The sequence below is a fragment of the Hippocampus bargibanti genome, linkage group LG07 (assembly GCF_051943395.1).
Source record: "Hippocampus bargibanti isolate YZ-2025 linkage group LG07, ASM5194339v1, whole genome shotgun sequence".
NCBI classification, from domain to species: Eukaryota; Metazoa; Chordata; class Actinopteri; order Syngnathiformes; family Syngnathidae; genus Hippocampus; species Hippocampus bargibanti.
In genome coordinates this window covers 22,128,105-22,150,295 of record NC_142740.1, presented here as the reverse complement: position 1 = coordinate 22,150,295, position 22,191 = coordinate 22,128,105, and positions in this window count along the sequence as shown.

Genomic DNA, 22,191 nt, shown 5'->3' with positions numbered 1-22,191 from the left:
TGTTTTATGACAAACCCAATTACCAACTGAAAAGGAAAATAATAGGAAAATACATTATATAGTGGGCTATGTCTGTGTGTTCTATAAGCAAGAACATCCACATTATGAAAAGAAAAAAATAATATATATTTTTCTTGAGATTTCAAATTTGATATTTATTGCAGATTTTGTTTTCCCAGAGATTTTAAATTTGGCATTTGATGCAGGTTTATTTTACCTTTTACGGAATGCATTGTTGTTGGCCCTTTTCAGGATGTTCCTAATATAAATTTCCATAGTAAAAATGTCTTGCATTTCCCATGGTTAATGGTTGTGACACATCAAAAGTTGATTGTTACGGTGGGCACAAAAGTAAATTATTACCACAATAATAACAAATTCCTTCATAAAATATTAGTCCCATAATAAATCATATTGGGTCTAATCTGTTTTTTTTGTGCTTTCTTATGTAAATAGCAATGTATTGTATGGACACGTGCACAAATGAGAGCTCACAATGTAATCCAGAGAATGTCTGATGGCGCCTGGCACATAAGTGAAACACAGTTTGCAAAGTAGTCGACATTTCACTGCCATTTCACTCTTACACCTACTGGACCCTCAGCAGACACTCATAAACCTCGTCCTCCCCCTCATATTGTGCCACAATCTCTCTTTCTCTCTCTCTCTCTCTCTCTCTCTCTCTCTCTCTCTCTCTCTCTCTCTCTCTCTCTCTCTCTCTCTCTCTCTCTCTCTCTCTCTCTAAATTGTTGTAAATATCCATTCCATCATTATGATATACTCAACAAATACAGTATTAGCAGCGTGACCATGCTTTGTGTTTTGTATCTCTCTCTCTCTCTCTCTCTCTCTCTCTCTCTCTCTCTCTCTCTCTCTCTCTCTCTCTCTCTCTCTCTCTCTCTCTCTCTCTCTCTCTCTCTCTCGTTTTTCTGATGTCAGTTAAAAAACAAAAAAGTGACCTCGGTTGTCCATTAAACAGAGACATTGAATCATACTGGTACATCTCTCTCTCTCTCTCTCTCTCTCTCTCTCTCTCTCTCTCTCTCTCTCTCTCTCTCTCTCTCTCTCTCTCTCTCTCTCTCTCTCTCTCTCTCTCTCTCTCTCTCTCTCTCTCTCTCTCTCTCTCTCTCTCTAACGCACACGCACACACGCACGCACACACTGTAGCTCTCATGTCTGGCTTCAGTCTAATAGATGTGCTAATGTGATGTGAGTGTGAGCGGATCACTTACTCCTGCGATATTAAGGGAATGGTGCTCCTGCTAGTTTTTTGAGTGTCTTTAGGTGTGTGTGTGTGTGTGTGTGTGTGTGTGTGTGTGTGTGTGTGTGTGTGTGTGTGTGTGTGTGTGTGTGTGTGTGTGTGCGTGCGAGTGTATGTGCGTGTGTGTGTGTGTGTGTGTGTGTGTGTGCTTGTGTGTGTGTGTGTGTGTGTGTGTGTGTGTGTGTGTGTGTGTGTGTGTGTGTGTGTGTGTGTGTGTGTGTGTGTGTGTGTGTGTGTGTGTGTGTGTGTGTGTGTGTGATTACGGACGCGAGTATGAACAGGCGCTGAGTGCCGCTGTTAGAAGTACTGGTGGCGTAGGAATTGGTGGTGGGTGGCTCTGGAGAATCTCAATATGTGCATGTGTTGGGGGGTAGGAGCGCGTTTCACAGAAGTTTTGTTGCGGAATGGGGGTGGGGTCGTGGTTAGACTAATCCTACAGGCCTTCACCAGTGACCGAGCACTTAACACAGGATCGTAAATGCAGTTCGAACTGAACCCCCCTGAGGACTATCATCAACCAGCCTCCTCTAAACAGCACCGCAAACACACATGCAAACAAACACACCGTACACCGCATGTGTTTTCGAGGTCTCACCTCTTGTTCCAGTCACCAAATTGTAAATCGACACCTCCGTGCTAACTGCTCAATGTGCCTTTTCTTCTCCAACACCCCAACAGCTACTGTCTGACACTGTTGACTAAAACTTTGGAACACACAAGATTATAATATTTCATGCCATCTGTGGATAGTTAAGACGTAAAGTTGCATACATGCATGGCGTATGGAATTTGCCACATTACAGAATGTCACCCAAAACAACCTGCCGATGCACTTAAAAAAATGAGCGTAACATTTTCCATGCCAATATGGACCCATTCGTTCTTCATGGGCCCTACGTATTTTCAGAAAGGCCTTTAAAGGTTTTGCAGATTAAAATAAATACCATATTTCCTGTGCATTAGGTGCACCGCAAAACCTTGATTTTCTTCAAATGGTGACCCTGCGCTTTATACAATACAACCGTGCGCCTTATATGTGAAGTAACATTGAGCCACAACAGGTCTCGCATTTACTGCCACTGACTCTATTTCCCAACTCTTGTGTGTAACCCCAGGATCTACTATAATGTGGTGTGCCTTATATTTGAACAACTGTTATATATTTCTATATTATATTTGGATTTTATTTTTCATTCATTGTAGGTGCGCCTTATAGACCAGTGTGTCTTGTATATGGAACAAGTTTTAAAATACTCCTTTCAATGGGGGCGCGCCTTATAGTCCGGTGTGCCTTATACGAGGGAAAATATGGTAAAGAAATAAAATATCTCTTTTTTATTGATACAGTACTTTTGATGACTTAGGGGTAAGTATCCCAACTTAATGCTGTATTTGCAGCAGAAAAATAGCTATAATCAAATAAAATTAATAAAACAATATGTTTGTGATTGGCTGACAACCAGTTCAGGGTGTACCCCACCTACTGACTGAAGACAGCTAGGATGGGCTCACCTCTTGACGATAAGCAGATTAGAAAATAGATGGATGGAAGTTTATTTTTAGAGATTCATGCCTCAAGTGGATGACTGCAAACATCTTGGTAGGTGGGCAAGAGTGTGAATAAGTGTACTAAATCATACTATGCAGGAGCAACACAAAAATCTTCTACTTGGCTTATGATTCTATAAACACCACTATCACATACATAATGAAAGTCCAAAATATTTTCTGGAACAAAAATGCAACAATAAAACACTGTCCCCCTAAAATTCAGATATGAATTTTGAAGAAAAAAAAAACATGTGCCAGGATGTATACCACAATGCAATGCTGATCACAGTGCACGAGACTGCCCGTCTTTGTTGAATAGTGAACATTTACAGTAAACAAGTTGCTTTCATTTTATATTGCAAACAATGTATTTATTTCATACAATTGCAATCGACCGGGTAGTCTATTCCCAACTTTAATGCCATAACCTAAATTCAACTTTACCGCAAATTCATTTTCTTAACCGAATGTGACTTCATGACTCAACGTCCCGGCGAAATGACACTCTGGTTGGCAGACACACACTCATAGTCAGTCATATATTGTATGCATAAGGAAGAGTCTGTGCAGCAAGTAATTACCAATACTGGGGGATGAAAGAATCAATCTTTCATCACTACTACAAGATTATGTTCGGAACATTGGAAGAAACAGGCATTTGTCTGCACGCTACTAGGATGGGAAATGGGAGTGTTGCGCATGAGGTGACAGACAAGTGATTACATTCTCTCCCTATTCAAATCACATGGAGTTATTTCCCCCGCTAAGAAGTGTTCAACCATGATTTGACCCCCCCCCCCTCCTATAGACAGTTTCAGAAAAGTGAAAATCTGTTCTTTACTTTGTTCCCAAGTCATTTCTTATGCCATTAAAACATATGTGTTTATAACAAAGGCTGAACTGTTTATTGGGTGGGATACAGGTTAAGGTCAGAAGAAGAAAAACAAGAATATGAAATCCGCTTTTGTTCAAAACTTTCACTATCCCAATAATAAATGTGTCAATGTTGGTACGAAAAAATACAGCAATAGAACCGATGGAAATTAGTAAGTGAAAATTATAAGCATATCAGTGACATCAAAATTAATTTAGATGTCAAACATGGTCCAATGTTCCGTTTAAACAAGTGTTATATAGAAAGGAGACAGCTTTCGTGAACTGTGGATTGTTAATTGGGAATCCTATTTGAGCACAACATTCTTGGCTGTGCTGTCATATATAAAACCGGGTGTCATGCACAGTACCTACTAGTCAGCACAATCTGCACAATACAACATGAAGGAACATATTTGTAGGCATTCAGTAAAACTGATAAAGTGATACACATCCAACAATTGGTGCTGGCACTACAATTCTCACCATAATAGTATATCAGAAAACGGGTGGAGAGGGACATGGAGTTTTTCTATCGTGCAGCAAAAAATAAGTCTGAAGAAAAATTCAAACTCATTCCTTTATTGATTTCAACATAACCGTATTTGTGAAATAGAAATATTCATTGATTTTGTCACATTGCTGAAGCAGCTGATATCACCGTGGTGGAAATACAAGCCAAATCGTGTTTTTGATACATCAGTGAATTTTTTGACTTACGTCCCCTTCCTCTACAGTTGAAATCAAACAATCTCATTTTCTACAATTCCTTATTTTCTTTAAATTTAATTTCTAACTTTTTTTTTTTTACAAACATACAACAAAGCTGCCTTTTGCACAGCTGGCCATGGATCAATTTGCACCTGCCAGCCCTTTCCTTGTGATTGATTGAGGATTGGTCTGTGCCTGCCTCTTGTTCTGGTTGAGCTGGGAAGTGGTCCAGATCTCTCTCCCTGTGGCGCCAAAAAAGGATGATCGGTATTGAAAATGGATGGACAGATCAAGTCCAGTGTGCAAGCAAGAGTGTCATGCAACATGCCTTCAGCCACCGCCCAGGATCTAAGTTGCAAGATGAATAATCACCGGCACTGGTCCAATAACATCATGATTGATTGTCCCTCAGCCGCGCACTGTCTGAGATAACATTGCTCAAAGTGTTCAAACACAATGTCAACAGAATGTCCCCTCGTGGGGCCCCTGTTCGCACCCGGCCCCCAGAAATTGTATGTTGGCCTTTGACCATTCAACATGTTCAGCTGCAAAAAAACACGCTCCCTGCAGTCCGCATTACCTCAAGGGCAGGCAACAGTGGCAAATAGTGGCACATGCTGTTTATTGTAGGTCAGTGAGGTTTTTTTGTCTGAATATCCCCCCCCCCCCAAAAAAAAAGAAAGAAACCTAAAACACGTTTACTAAAGAGACAACAATGCATGAATTTATTCCAGTTTGAACAACCTTCCACCACTGTATTTGTAATCTCCAGTCTCAAATTTAAGGACCCAAAATGAAGTGGAGGTCAAAGCTTTGATATACCTTTCTTATCAGGACACATTTGCAGCAACAAATGGCGTCTGTCCATATTGTCAGTCAAGTCAAAATGAGTTACAATCCTGAGCCGCTGGCACCAATTTTCATTGGAAAAATTATATATATATACAGTAAAGTCTCGTTATATCGATATCGGTTATATCGATAGTACCGCTTATTACGATACTATTTTCATTTCCCTTGCACATTTCTAGTCTTTTTATGTATAATTAGTACAGTTTAGTACGATACCCGGTTATTACGATAATCCGGTTATTACGGTGCTCCTTTTCATCCCCCGCCGGCCATTTTTGTTGTTTATATCGATATATCGGTCACGCCATTGGTCGACTTGGTCACGTGGGCCGCCATCGGTCGCGCTATTGGTCGACTTGGCCGTGTGACTTTGTCACGTGACACGCCATCGGTCGCGCCATTGGTCGACTTGGTCACCTGTCTTGGTTACGTGAGCAGCTCTCCCGAGCAGACGCCATTTTCAGACGGCAGCTCGTGTGTATCAGACGGCTGCTCCTGTGTCTTCAACAATGGCGAAACGAAAGAATTGTGATCTCGGAACGAAGCACCGGGCAATCATGGCAGTTGAGGAGAATCCAACTCGGGGCAAATCCTCTATTGCCAAGGAATTTGACGTGCCACAAAATACTTTATCAACATGGTTGAAGAGTAAGGATAAAATAAAGACGGCATACGAAGCGCTGAACTTCGGACCTGGCTCAAAGAGTATGAGAAAGGCGGCACACCCTGATGTTGAGGACGTGGTGGATACCTGGATGAGGCAAGCGAGGAACCAGAACGTCCCGGTATCAGGAGCGATGCTGCAGCCCAAGGCTGAAGCGCTTGCAAAACAATTGGGCCATGACGACTTTAAATGCTCCAAAGGCTGGTTAAATCGCTACAAGGAACGAAAGGTACAGCAAGTCCTGAAGAAGGAATGAATGACTCTGTCTTTGTGTTGTCGTACATGTTTGTTTTTCCCAAGACGGCGGCCCGTGAACATGTGGCTCCCCTCTCCTGGCAAATTTGCGTTTTCATGTTTCATGTTTACTGTACTGTATTACTGTATGTTTGTGAAAGTCATTATAAGTGCCTTGCATGCTGGGTCCGAGAGGACATTACATAATGTCATCTGTGCTGTATGTAATGCATATTAGCATACAGTACCGTATTTGACAATAAAGATGACTTTGTTTTTTTGACTTTGGAAGGATCTGAAGCTACGCAAGATCACTGGAGAGGCCAAGAAAGTGGATCAAAACCAAGTTGACGACTGGCACAATGGCAGACTGCAAGAGCTGCTGAGGGATTATCACCCGGACAACATATACAACGCTGACGAAACTGGTTTGTTTTACAAGCTGCAGCCAGAGAAATCCTATGTCTACAAGGATGAGGATTGCCGCGGGGGTAAACGTTCAAAAGAAAGACTTACAATCATGCCGTGCGCTAACATGAAAACACCGAAAACACCATCAAGAACTGCTTCCGTCACTGCAAATTTGAAAATCCAGGGTGCAGTGAGGAAACATCTGCAGCTAACGAAGAGGATGACGACAACATTCCTCTTGCAGTGTTGGCTGAAAAGCTAAAAGTCGCCGACATTGCATCGTATGTCGCAGTCGACAAAGACATTGCGACATTCCCAAGCTCATCAGATGCGGATATCGCAGCGGAGGTCAAAGCCAAGTATGCCACAGGAGATTCCCGTGATGATGATGATGCTGATGACGATGAAGAAGAACCGACTGAATGCACACCTTTTGCAACTTCGACAAAAGCGTTGCAAGGGGTTGCGGACATGCGATCTTTCTTTGAATCCGTAGAAAATGCATCCGTTTTTTTAGAAACCTTAAACAAGATGGAAGTGTTCATATTAAAATATAAAAATGGGAAGCAGAAGAAGATTGATGACTTTTTTAAATAGCTTATATACATACTAATTGCAGTGTTATGTACATGTACTGTTACATGAATGCAAGCGTTTTTTGCAACAATGTTTGTTGTTTTGTCTGCTGAAGCGTCATGATTTTGAAAATGACTGTACATTCCATACTGTGCATTAAAGGGCAACCAACATCACTTTTTGTGTTTCTTGACTGACATCAGAAAAAGGTTTTATAGCATCTACAATACCCAAAACACGCAGTGTAATAAAACACCAAATCCAAACAATGGCTTCAGATTCGGAGAATATGCTTTCTTGTTAAAACATCCATTCATGGATATGATTCAAATACAGAAGAGAAAGAGTAAAGCATACATGTTTGCAATCGATTAAAGATTTACTGTATACTGTATCATATGGAGCCTGGGTGCCCTCTACTGGCGGCTTCAGGATACAACACGGTTCTCAGTCAAAAAGCTGTTGTAACGTCACAGCTGCGCGCCGGCATTCTATTCAGGCACTCTCGAACGTCACGTAAGTTATGTAAACGTTGCAGTTTTGGTTTTTCATCCATGTACAGTATTTAATTGTGTTGCATCCAGATATCTGTATTGTTTGCAACAATCACTGTTTTTCATATGATTGTACATGCTGGCGTTCGTGGCTTCGTGTGAATAGAACTTGACGATTTAGCATTGGTTGGTTGCATTTTTGAAAGGAAATAGTCATTAAAAAGTGTAAAGACGTTTTTATTTTATGCACAACTTTATTTTTCACTTCACTACTGTACAAAAAACATGTTAGATACGCAATCCATGAACCCAATGATGAAATTACATGCCAATGATGAAATTACATGCCATAACAAAGATGCCGCATTTACGCCCCCCCCCCCCCCCCACAGGGGGGGGTATCGATAGTCCCGGTTATATCGATATTTTCCGGATTCCCTTGAGTATCGATATAACGAGACTTTACTGTATATATATATATACACTGTATATAGTGCAAACCTACTAACTCACTTGAGCACTAGCTACTATTCAACATAGCTCCCATATGCTCCCATGCTATAAACCGAATGCTGTGTAATCGGAAACAGAGTAAATTTACCCCTAATTAAACCCGTAATATATGTACAAAAATATGGCAATTTATTGCATATCCCAGGATGAATGGCTTAACTACTGACGTGAAAGCCAAAACAAAAGCATCCAAATGAGATAGTTACATTCCATGATTCAGTGAGTGAACACTTTGTGAGTGCACACACAGTACGCAAGATATTATTTCAATTTGTGTGTCTGTGTGTGTGTTTATATGTGTAAGCCAAAACCTTATTACCTGTGTGAGTGTGTGCAGTGACTGTGTAGTGTAGCTTGTGTGCTTGCACGCAGTCTTTATTACAAAGACTATGCACCAAAGAGCTTACTATTACCTTGGCGTGTGTGTGGTCTCAATTAGCTTCTTCTTTGATACCAGATGATGCTCTGTGAACTAGCTTGCGTGTAGGCATTGGACATAGTGAAACCAGACCACGAATGTTCCACACATTCAGAAGGCAGCATTTACCCAGCGGTCTTTCATTAGTGAAGTTCATAAAATGCAGAACGATTGATATTCTGACCAACTCACTAAACAATGTAGTTTATCGACTGCATTGATGTTGATGTTTCTGTAACTTCACAATTGTCATGGTCTGGTTAGCGACCAACGGGTGGCGCTGTCGGCCCCGCCTGCACCTGCACAGGTGCTGGTCGTCCCGATCAATGGCGGACTGCCACCTTCGGATTGGCGACCAAAAAGTTGCGCTGTCAGCCCTGCCTACTGCCTCGCAGGTGCTGGTCATTCCCAATCAGTGACACTCAAAAGGACTCCCGGCACGACCATTCGCTGTCGGGTCATTGTTGAATGCATTGTATGCATGTTGGATGCTTTGTATGCAATTGTGTGCATTGTGTATTCATTGCATGCTGTGCATGTGTTTGTTTCACCTTGGCGGACTTTTAATATTGGTTTTCTTTTGATCCTTTGTATTTTTTCTGTTCAAATGACTTTAACAATTTAGATTTTGGTCCTGTTGACTTTATTTTAATACAATTTCTCAAATACAACCTGCTGCTCCCTCCTGCCTGCTTTTTGGGATCCGCAACCGCCATCACCACCTTGTAAACCGTGACAACCATGTACATTATTCTTCTGGCGTTGATGGGACTGTTTCTTTAGATGACTAGCTGCAATTATAATGTTGACACTATAAATAAATATGCACTGTTAATTCTGTTGTTAAATTCTCTCCTTAGCCCAAATGTTTATTGTTCCCTTGGGGCAGATTTGTAAGACAATTTTTGGTTAATTGTGTCAGCAAAGGTCTGTAAGCTATTTCATTCGTCATCAAGCTGGCACACATTTTTTTGGGAAAGGACCAGTGACGTGCGGTGAGGTTGATGGCTGTGAGGCACTGATGTCATCACAGTCAGATTCACAAACATGAACTATACAGAGTAGCTTATTCACCATTTGATTGGCAACAGTTAGCGTCCTTTGTTTAAAATGTTATGTCAGCATTCTTTATATAAACTGTAGCATAGAAAAAAAGAATAAAAAAAACGTGATTATCGTGTTAACTTTACTTATAAATGAAGTCCACACGCCGCTCCTTCTGAAGAAAGGCATCTGTACCTTCTTTGTAGAAGCTTCCTTATCTTTCTTCAGTTTCAAGTGTCTCTATTTCTTTCAATTTAGACATGTAATCCTCCATTCTGATAATAAGGCCAAGCAACACGAAAAAATGGCTAGATGGTTGCACTTAACTTGCTTAACTGTTTACTCTAGCTTGCTCTCACTAATTCAATTATTCTGCAGCCGAGGAGGCGCAAGTAGAATCTCTGTAATCACCAGCACCCCCTGTCATGAGGCAGGAAAACTGTGTGCCTCACACAGTTTTGATAAAAATAAAATAAAATAAAATAAACAATGTAGTACAAGTTTACTGACTCTACATTATATACACCAGCTAAACTGAAGGAAGCCAGAGAAAATCCATCACCATTTTTTGGTAGAAATTAATTGTCAATGATACTTTATTTCTTATTTATTTACAATGTATGTTGGGGTAATTCATAATGTTTCAATTTATAAGCAATACCCCATGAGATGCAACATCTCATTTTTTTTGCAGTTCCTCACGCTGATACAAAAAAAGAATCATAACATTTGGCCTTGGGACCAAACACAGATATCTTTCGACATCCCATATTCATAGGCCAAACACTCCACTCGCCACATCGTCAGCTAAAATGAAAAATAGTGATTTCCACCCATATACAATACCCACGTTGCAATACATTACATTAGGAGCCACAGCAATGTTTCCTAAAGCAGTTGAATCAGACACATAAACATAAAAAAACACAAACACCCTTCATAGTTTGGAACATACATTTTATTTAAATATTCCCTAAAAAAATAAAAAAATATTTAATTATAAATTAGATGTTATGTTTGGGTATCAGAATATTTTTTTTTCTTAAATTTGAGTCATTGCTTTAGACACATTATTTTGTGACTTGTGTGATTAGGATGAGAATGAATTTGAACATTTGAATATGTTCATTCCCACCTTTACTAAACAATTCCCGCTTTATAGCCCTGAAAAGGTACAAGTACTTTCATTGAATTATGATTATTAGCCCTGCGGTTTATGTATCAATTTTACCTTGAAAAAAGAACTGGAATCTGCCTCCAGAAAAATGGAAGACAGTGCATTGCACCAACTAAACATGTTATCTTTGGCGGGCCAGAGATGTAAACAAAAGTACAGCAATAATATAATAATATCCAAAAAACCTGCTTCATTTATTTCTGGTGAGACATCTTGTTGTTTAGACTTTGCCTTTTTCCATTTGAAGAGAATGTCTGTAGTGTGAACATGTTCGGCAAAGTTTGCTTTACTTGTATATTGGCCAACAGCTACACTCAGTCTTGTCTTTCTGAATGATGAATACAGGCCAACTCCACCTAAAGGGATGGAGGTTAATTCCTGCTTCCTCTTGTGGAAGGAATGACTATTTTTTTAACCTTCTGCTGTGGTCTTGGCATTGCTTGTATTATTTTTTTTTGCTGTACTGTGTAAAGAAATAAATCCATACAAGTGAAATGTGAAGGTAATTAAAAAAAGATGTTGATTCTAAGAGTTGCTGTGATATTGATCTATATTAAAATGTTTTATAGGGCTGGAAGCAATTTCTAAATGTCAAGTACAATGTATCTTGACTGTCCTGAGCTTTTATCTGTGTTAAAATGTTAATTCCTCATGTGAAAAAAACGCAAAAGTAGTGTTTTCATCCTTTCACCCATCTCAGAGCTTTCCTGCTCATTATTGCTCTCTAAACACTCTTCAGACAATCCAAGAAAACATTGTGGAGCCACCCTTGTACTGCCCCTGCAGAATAAACACATGTCCACTTTCTTTAGCATCTAGCGTGGCGTCCAACAAGCGTATCCGGGAAAGAGGCGCAATGAGCGGACCCCCCCAATCGAGGCGCCCTCCCAGGAAACTTTACTCAGTTTACTGGTTTGTGTCCGCAGCAGGCACCTTTAGGATGATGTCATGAAAGGGTGGGGAGTGAGGGTGTGAGGCAGCTTGAGTGAGCGAGTCATCTTAGTTCCAGGTTAAAAAAAAATCTATCAAATAAACCATCTTTCAAAAGAAATACAACACCAAAGTTCCAAATTCAATATATAATCATATATATGCATAAAATTAACTTTAATTGAGGAAATACTATCACACTGAACTATCAATTGTGACATCCATCCAACAATAAAGACGTGTATAGTGCACCATTATGTTAGAGTTTCAAAATGAAATAGTTGTCCCAGCCTCAACTTGACTTCTGAAAGAATGAATGGCAGGGCTCTGAAATGTCTGTGCTTTACAATTGATGTATCACTGGTGTTGTAAAAAAATAAGTGTAATATTTTTTGCCAAGCTAAAACTCAACCAATAATAATAATAAATAGTACTTTTCAAACTTAACATAAACAGTATGGTTTTATTGTATGCGTGTGATTGACCCCTACAAAAAAATATTAATGGCAAAGTAAAATACATTCATGAGTGGTAACATTAATATGATTGTTTGATTCCCTCACAGGAGTCACGGGTATGTTCGAGACGATCTCACAGAAAAAGACTGGAGCGCTTTGTCAAGCGGGCCAGTTCTGTCGTGGGTTGCTCGCTGGACTCTCTAGAGGAGGTGGGCAACAGACGGACGCTAGCTAAACTAAAAGCTATGACGGACAGCCCCTCCCACCCCCTCCTGCCCATCCTGACAGCTCTGGGTAGCTCCTTTAGCCAGAGACTATTACACCCGCGCTGCAAGAAGGAGAGGTACCGCCGCTCGTTCCTACCGACTGCTGTCAGGCTTCACAATTCCCAATGATCACATGTGAAAAAAAAAACAAAAAAAAAACTGGACACTTGTAAATATGGGTTGTTGCAATATATCTAAATTTCTTGCATTTCTTGATTCTGCACTATGTACAGTCTTGTTTATAGAACGGTTTTTGCACATCTACATTTGCACAGTATACAGTTGACATTTTTACTTTGTTATGCTTAGAATATCTTGTTTTCTATCCTTTCACTCCCACCCCAACCCCATCCCTCTTCAATTGCTGCTGTGGACTGCAAATTTCCCCATTGCGGGACGAATAAAGGTATTCTGATTCTGATTCTGATTCTGATTTGTCTGGGAAGTAGGCAGGGCTCACCCTGAACTGGCTGCCAGCCAATTGCACAGTGCATAGACAGACATATTTTCCCTCTCACTCACACTTGAAGACACCTTGGAATGTCCAATCAACCTGCCATGCATGTTTCTGAAATGTGAGAGGAAACCGTAGTTCCCAGAGAAAACCCACACAGCCACAAGTAGAAACTACAAATAGGAAGTCCTGAGGTGGAATTGAATCATGCACATCTACACTGTGAAGCCGACATCCCCACCAGTAGACCACCGTGCTGCTCTACAAAATGTAATTGACAAGTGATTTGTTTTGATCGACTCAGAGAAAGTCACATATCGATACTAACAGTGTGCTGTGAGAATGGCATGGACAGGAATTTATCAGGCATAGTACATTGTAATTGTTAAGGTGGTAGCAGACCAAATGAAACTAGGATGGCATTCAGTCTTGCAGCCAAGCCTGAATAAGTCCAATGAAATGATCATGTACATCCCCATTTCCAGCATTTTGTCATTGGCATTCATATATTCCTGCATTTGCTTCAGTATCAAACTTTAATGAGCTCTTCCTTGGCTCTTACCTTACACCACCACCCCCCAGCCCAGTATGTCTTGTCAAAGTCAATATTCATATTTGAAAATTCTTGAAAAATCACAAATCAAACTTCACCCTTTTAGTTTATAAAATAAAAATGTATGTACCACCATTTGGAAAGTTTGATTTCATTTATATGAGATTTTATGCGTGTGATTTACCAACCAGTGAGATTTTAATTAAGTTTTACTGACGAATGAAGCACTTGAAGTCTGTGTCAGCATCTGTGAGAACAATAGCGCTATTCACAAACAGAAGAGAACATCAAAAAGAGAAATAAAAGATTCAGGCCACATTGGAGTTTTTGAAAAGTTCTGTCAGACCACAACATTGTTAAAATCATCCCCATTTCACACAGCTGCTTGAATAGTGTCATGTGAATAACTTACTTGCATGTTAGGGTTAGTCTGCATGTGTTCAGGTTGAGAATTTCAGTGCAGTGTTTCTGTGTGGTCGCAGTATCGCAGTAAATGTACACATTGCTGGCAATGCGTAGTTAAGTTCTTTTTTTTTTGCTTTTTACACAAGAACTAAAGACTTAGCTATTTTTACTAGTTGGTTCTGATATCAAAGTAGACATAGTTAAAGGAGTAAATATTTCTTGTTTACGTAGATATTTTAATTATCTTTAGTAGCACAAAACACTGGTGCTACGCAAACTAAACAAACATCATCATTTGCTAATTGTCTCTATTGCATTATTTCACGAGTCCCAGCTGTAAGTAGTTATTGGGTGTTTTGTGATTTTACCCAGTGTTGCCAACGTTCCTATGAAATTGGAAACACTGTACTCTCTCTCTCTCTCTCTCTCTCTCTCTCTCTCTCTCTCTCTCTCTCTCTCTCTCTCTCTCTCTCTCTCTCTCTCTCTCTCTCTCTCTCTCTCTCTCTCTCTCCCCCCCCCCCTCTCTCTCTCTCTCTCTCTCTCTCACACACACACACACACACGCACATTAACACACATACACGTATACATATATACACACACAAGTCTGTCACCCATGGCGACGTGAATGATCTCTGTATGGACGCTGCCGAGGTGCACAAGGAGGGCATCTGGTCTTTTTCCCCTCTCAGTTGCTGAAATGTAAACACCCCAGTTGCCTGTATTTGCCAAATGAGCACCTGGTATTTCAAAGTGGACTTTTTTCATGTGAGGGAGGGGGCTGTGGGAGGGGGGTAACTGTTCAGTATTATGCAGACTTCCACACAAACAGGCTGTTGCACACTTGCCGTTTTTTACCACCAAACATATCACAGGGGCGGGGGAGGTGGACCAGCAGGCCCACACATGCACACGTTGTAGATTCATATAATCACTTTAACGCCTCACCATCGAAACATCTCATTGGTATATTCACAGTGTACGAGTGTGTATGCGCCACACACACACACACACACACACACACACAAACACAAACGCACAACGCACAACACGCACACACACACACACACACACGCACGCACACACACACACACACACACACACACACACACACACACACACACACACACACACACGCACACACACACACACACACACACACACACACACGCACACACACACGCACACACACACACAGATTGCAAACACTTTGTCATTCTCTCACCTGGCCTTGTGTTTAGTCTATACGCAATGTAATGGTATACGGTAGGATTACTATGATTCATCTGCACTCCATTACAGTGGGTATGTGTCAAGACTTTCAGTCTTTGTCCCAGTGGGTTGTTTGGGCTTTTCCATCAAACATTTAGCCAGAGATGAGACAGATCGCAAAATGTGTGCCTGTGAGAAATAAAGGGTCAGACATACTGTCATGAGTTATACGCATTTTCACAAAGTTTCACAATGTTAGTTAATTATTCATGTAAATTCATCAAAACATGTCTGTTAAGTCTGTGTAAGCTCTCAGTCGTACAGGAGTGGTCCATCGATGAGAAGGTTTCTTCAGCCGTCATCTGTACAAAAGTGAAGGTTTCGGACGTTTCGCCTCCTATCCAAGAGGCTTCGTCAGCGAACTAAAGTCTGACTGGTCGTATCGGCCCTATTTATATATCCCTAATGTCCAGACATGGTAGCGCCGGACACAGCTATGATAGGTCCCTACTCTCAGGTTGGGGGGGCAAAGAGTCCTTTGGCAACATAAAATTCCTACTTATTTCAAACCGATAAACACGTTAAGGCAAAAATTAGTGCATCCAAAAGATAGGCTACCAAATGAAAAACAAAGTAATGTAGTTTATTCCATACATGGTAAGAATGAAAATTGTAAAGAGCAGTACATTGGGGAGACTCAACAAATTCTCAAAAAAAGACTTTATCAACATCGCAGGGATAATACTAGTGGGCCTCAATCGGCAGTACATTTGCACCTAAAAGCTAGCAACCACTCATTTGACGACAATGAGGTTAAAATCTTAGCGAAAGAACATAGATGGTTTGAAAGGGGGGTAAAAGAGGCGATTCTTATAAAACAACAAAATCCTTCATTAAACCGGTCTGGTGGTGTGAGGTTCAATTTGGATCGTTCATACAATAGCCTGCTCAGGCAAAACAGGTTAGGCAACTTTCGCAATGCTGATGAGGGTCGTTATGCTGATGAGGTGATACCGGGGGGAGTGGGTGTAATAGGCCAATCGTTAGTCAGGAATGTAGGAACAATCAGTGGGGCCACAGGGGGGGGTCCCGTGCCCCCCCCAACCTGAGAGTAGGGACCTATCATAGCTGTGTCCGGCGCCACCAGGTCTGGACATTAGGGATATATAAATGGGGCCGATACGACCAGTCAGACTTTAGTTCGCTGACGAAGCCTCTTGGATAGGAGGCGAAACGTCCGAAACCTTCACTTTTGTACAGATGACGGCTGAAGAAACCTTCTCATCCATGTCTGTTAAGGCAATTCACTCTCCGAACACATTGTAAACATTGTTTTGTTTTCTTACACATCATTTTATGTTCTCGGACCTCCGTTTTATTATACATCCGGTCAATGACATCACATCCGCCGGTCTTAAAAGTGCTCCGAAAACAGCTTGGCTTTTTCTTTCGCCCCAACCATCTGCGGGAGCCAGCCTGCACCACTGGGTGTATACCAGTATGTGCCGCCCCAAAGATTAAAGAATCTTTTTGTTCTTACTTTTGATTCCTGCTTGATTAATAAATGACCCGAATAGTGTCTCTGATATAGTTTTGCTTTGTTTAATTGTTTTGAAGTGTTTATTGTACTGAGTGACTTAGAATATGAATATTTTACCTGGAAAATAACTACATATTTTTCGGCATTTGAAGATTTACAATGTCATTTTTAATATACATTTAAAATTCAGAACTGATAGAAGGAGCATTGTGTCATTTTATGGTGCAAAAATAAGATATTTAAGAATTAAAATTTTTAAACCAATACTACTTTACAATCAAACATTGATTAAAGGAAGGACTACGAATTGGTAGTATGTAATTGTATTTAAAAATTTGTCTTTGTAAATGTTTTCTGTTGACTAATATAGCCATATGATTCGCAAGGGTGTCACTTATTGTTTATTTATTTATTTTTCTTCCATAATGACTCAGGAAGAAAAAGTGTTAAAATTCACGAGGTCTCAGCAACAAACACACTCATAAATGTAATCACTGTTGTCACACATTTGCCGATAAGGAAATATCCCAAAGACAACATCACCAGTTAGCCCAGAGAGCCTTTTACTCATCACTCTTATGTCTCTTTTAAAACGGAAAATATGCTCATGTTGCTGCCACAGTTGTGATTTCTGGTCTGTTGCTTTTGGGGCTGATTCACATTCGTGTGATAACAGTCCGTCATGCTAGTGCATGCCTCATCATAAACAGTGAGCAAAGAGCACTGGCTGTCTGTCACCAGCACACACCGGCACTTCCTGGCCCCCACCATCTCAAAGCTGACTGTGGTCTCATTGGTTGAAAGTCAAGTAGCTCCTTTGAATTCCAAAACACATTCCATGACACACAATCATCCAAATCCAGTCTAAAGAGGTAAGTGTTTTTTTTTTTTTTTTTTTGAGACAGTAATTTGTGTGCGTACACTTGTGGTTGACAGCGCAGATGAGTGACTCCAATATGACTGACTATTTTGGCGTTTGAGTCTTTAGTTACTTCCACACAGTGTTTTTAATGGATACTTTTTGGCTGTAAATCCACCTTGACTGCTCCTCGGAAACTACACAAAGACTCATGCCGGTTAGCTGGCTGGCACAATAGTAACAAATCTGTGTTGATGTAGGCCTCAACGAGTCAACCAGAATATCTGAATAGATCATTGCAAAATGCCATATGAGTTGGTTATTGTACTTGTCATCCGTCCACACGGTGCTGTTGATCAGTTCTGTAAACTCACAAAATACTCCACTGCGAATATCATATTGTCATTTCCTGTGGCCAGAAGAAGTGTTAGTAATATTTTCAAAGTCTGTGCGAATTGCAGAATGCTTTCAGGAATAAGAGCATGTCCACTTTGCCGCATCACAATTTGTGGAACCATCAAATGTGTCATTAACCTGATTTGTGTGACTGAGTTCTGCTTCTGTTGTATCTGTTAAAATAAAGGCTTTTGCTGCTTTATTTTGAAAGAGGTATGTTTTAATGAAAAAAAAAAAATCTTCTGAGTTGTTTTTTTTTTTGCTATTGTTTTCTTGATTACGTGAACATTTATAACAGCTGCAGTTGTTTTTTGAGGTTGCTTATGCCTGCTTATATACATTTTGTTATCACATTTGTTGACTGTTAAAGCTTTTCAGAGGTCTGTGCTCAACCACATATCCCTGTAGTTAATTAGTCAAAAACACTTGACATTTAATTATGAGCAACATTTCAAACATATGTAACTGAGTTGTGCACAAGATTATTAAATTATGAAGGAAATCACGCCTTCAGGCCCGCCCATAGTTTCCAGAACAATCTGGACGAGATTTAGGGTGAGTCGCATTTCTCTGATGGTCTGGATTAACACGCATTATCATGACAATATATTATTTTGTTTCCCCTTTTGTACTGTCTAGTGCAGGGGTGGGCAAACTCTTTGATTCGCGGGCCGCATTGGGTTCTAAAATTTGACGAGGGGCCGGGCCAGGAGCATTTGGAGGGAGTGTTTGGGCCGGAATTACTAACCCTAAAGCATTAAAGGATAACCGACGCCTCGGGACAAGTTATGTACATAATTTATAAAATCACTTCAAATGACTTCGACTGAGCGTATTTTACAAAGATTCCACAGTATATATCTATAGTTTACGTTTTAAGACTGACGCTGAATATTCATGAAGTCTTGTTTTCTAGTTGATGACGATCCCCATTGACGTCACGTTTGGACCGCCCCTGACTGAGAAAGCGACACACAATGCATTTTGGGTACTATGTTTGGTCTGAAAACTTTGTGTTGATCCGTGTCATTGACGGCTCGAATTGATATGGGAGGACTCCTTGAATCAATTGCAAACATTTCTGCTTTCCTCTTCAGAACTATTTGAATCATATTCATAACTGGATGAGTAACAAGAAAACATCTTCTCCGAATCTGAAGCCATTGTTTTGATTCTCGAGCAAGGCGTGACGTCACGAACAAGGGGGTGAGACCTTCTGAAACTGGCCATTTCCAGATTCATTTCGAAGTCATTTTTATTGGTGTTTTTCATTTAACTAAAAATATCAGCCTGCCTGATTTGGGTATTTTAGATGCTATAAAACGTTTTTCTGATGTCAGTGGGAAACAAAAACAAAAAATGGTGCCGGTTGTCCTTTAAATGTAGTGTGTACAAACCTCATAGCACAGTAAGAACACTACAACCCAATTTATGAACTGTCTTTCAAATGTGAAAAATATCCCTGATCAGTTAATAAATTTGTCTCAAGGAATATGGTGTTTACATATTATTTCGCAGATACTTGGAGGAGGAAATGGAAATAGATTAAAATAACATATGCACTGTGATTTATCAAAATTGCGTCTGTTTTAAATAAGTTTTCATTGAAGGGGCAAAGTTAAAGAAATCAACATTTATTGAAAAATGGAATCACTTTCAACATTCAAAACATATTATTACACAACGAAATATGCAAGCTCAAAAATACCTACCTGTGTTAAATTCCGCCAAATCATAGATGGTTTGTCCTGACGCGCGCTCAACAAACTCTCCACTGACGCCCTCGCCTTCACGCGCAAACAATACACGTGTACCGTCGCCGAGCACACAGACATAGGCTACCTGCAGTGGAAATTTGCATACACGGCACGGCGGCCAATCAGAAGCCTGCTTCTTTCTTCCGGACTTTCTCAAGATGCACAGAACCTCAGCCCAGAAGAAAGATTCAAAAGAAGCTAACAACATATGTGACGCTACAAAACGTAAATTTACATTAAACCGTGACTGTGAAGTGTACGTGAGACTTATGAAAGGGGCTTGGTGGCTCGTAGGAAGCAATGCAAACGTTGCATTGTGCACCACAATGGCAATCGACTACTGCAGCAAAATCTACAGCCATGCACATTTACCGTAAATTAAGCACGGTAGCGTTTGTCGTAGGTACATTCTTCATTTAAAAAAAACTTCATACTTTGTGCAAATGTTTTTTTATGTGATTAGTTGTTTCATTGTGCTTCAAGTTGGGAAAAATGGGGCAGGCAACTTTTCAGTTATCTGCCTTGTTTTCCGCTAACTTTTTGTCATGAGTTTCAGACACTGTTTTTACTATAATTAGGGCAAGTTCGGCGGGCCGGATTAAAAAGCCTAACGGGCCGTATGTGGCCCGCGGGCCGTAGTTTGCCCATGTCTGGTCTAGTGTCTAATTAGTTCCCTTATTCATTTCGAGTCCAGATTACTTTTTGTGTCATTATTTAATTCACGTTTTGTCGAGTGGAACTTTGAAGCACATTGGCTTCATAGTGCTTTTCTGTTGCGCAGTTAATCACAAGACGAAACCCATGCGACTTCACCCATCCCTTCTCCATACTGTGTTGTAGGTAATAATTGTTTCATTTCGTTTTTATTGAACAATAGTTTAGTTTCTTGTGTCGTGTTTGATTTGCCCGTGAGTGTTCGTGGCGGATTGAACTGTGCGCCATCGCAAGTGCACCGCGTGTTCTGCCGAGTCTCCGTGTATGATGCGTTCAGTGACATAATGTAAATAACAGCGAACTTGTGTTGTATTCTCTTTTTCTGTAAATAACCACGATACGATCACACGTTGTTCATTCTGTTTTGTTATCTACAATGTTTTGCATATTGAGAACAATCTGTAAGAGATTTAGGTTAATCACAAGACGAAACCCATGTGACTTCACCCATCCTTTCTGCCATACTGTGTTGCAGAAATAAAAGAAATAAAAAGACACATCCACGCGTCTCGTCTTAAGACGGCAGCATCATGGAGATGAAGACAGTCACTGTTGTGACACTCGTCACACATAACAGACTCGAACAAGTTTGCATTGACTTCTCAATTTCCATCTCTGATGTTTGACTGCTATTAGAATGACCTGATTGACTTTTTAAAAATATCATTTTTTCCCTTTCCTCTTGTCTTATTCTTTCACACTTTTGGGGAATTATGAGCTCTGTGGTGTTTTACGATGTGCTGGGGGCCAAGGTGCTCTCGATTAAAAAGAAAATTGAAAATTGAAATCACACTTGATGAAACAAACAGATTTGCATGAACCTATCCATCTGAGATGGGAGTGACCAGCTCCAGGCAAAGAACTCTCCTGCCTCTGAACTGTGTAATATACTAAATTAATTACTGGGCCGTAATTGGAGAAATATGTCATTGAGTTTGAGGCGAGGTCAGATAGAGTGGTGTAACCCTGGTAGGCAAAAGGTCATGGTTCTTGTTAATAACCTGGGATGAAGTAGGTGAAACCTAATATTTATTATATTTATTTATATATAAGCTACTATATATGGAGCTAATGTGTGATCCACCTTATGTTTTGATTGTTTTACATCGTATCGCATGATATGTGCTCGAGGCAGCTGTTTATTCATAATGTATTATCTTGTTGCTTTTACCAACAAATTATGTATCATAACGGTATGTCAACTTAAATGTCAAGTGAAATTTTGAAGCAATTATTCTGTTGGAGCTGTGGGACCAGTTTGTAAGAGCTATCGCTGCGCGTATGACATTTTGTAGTCGCATGAAATATCACGAACCTGACTTTGTATGGACACACGAGAGACAATACTTGGGTGTGTTTGGAGCTCTTTGCTTTTTGGTCATTGGTTTTTATAGCTGCTGATTGCCATAAGAGGTCAATGGGTAGGGTAGGGGGGCTCATGGGGCAAGTGTGGCCAGACAGGGTGACGCGCTTCCTCCGTCTTTGTGCTTTGAGCCGTTTACCAGATAGAGGTCTCATCTAAGCGGGAATTTCACACATTACTGACAATGTGGCTTCTGTCAGCTGCCGCTCAGGGAGCCTTTAACGTCCTTCCTTCCGTCTCTTTCCAGTCTCTTTTTGAATCATCACGGGACCTCTTTGTTAAAAGAAAAGTCAGGGGTCCAGATGACTGGTCATGAGTCAATGGATGTGTGCCGAGGGCTGAGTGTCGTTTTTTTGAGATGGTCTGTTGGTTTAGTTGAGAGAGGACATTGTTGTTTCACTTGATGTTGAAAACATAGCGTGGTCAAAGGTCAAGCAATCTCCTCATGTAAAGAAGATGTTCACAGCATGCAGATGGAGGAGGATGTTGAAATTCAGGAGATCTT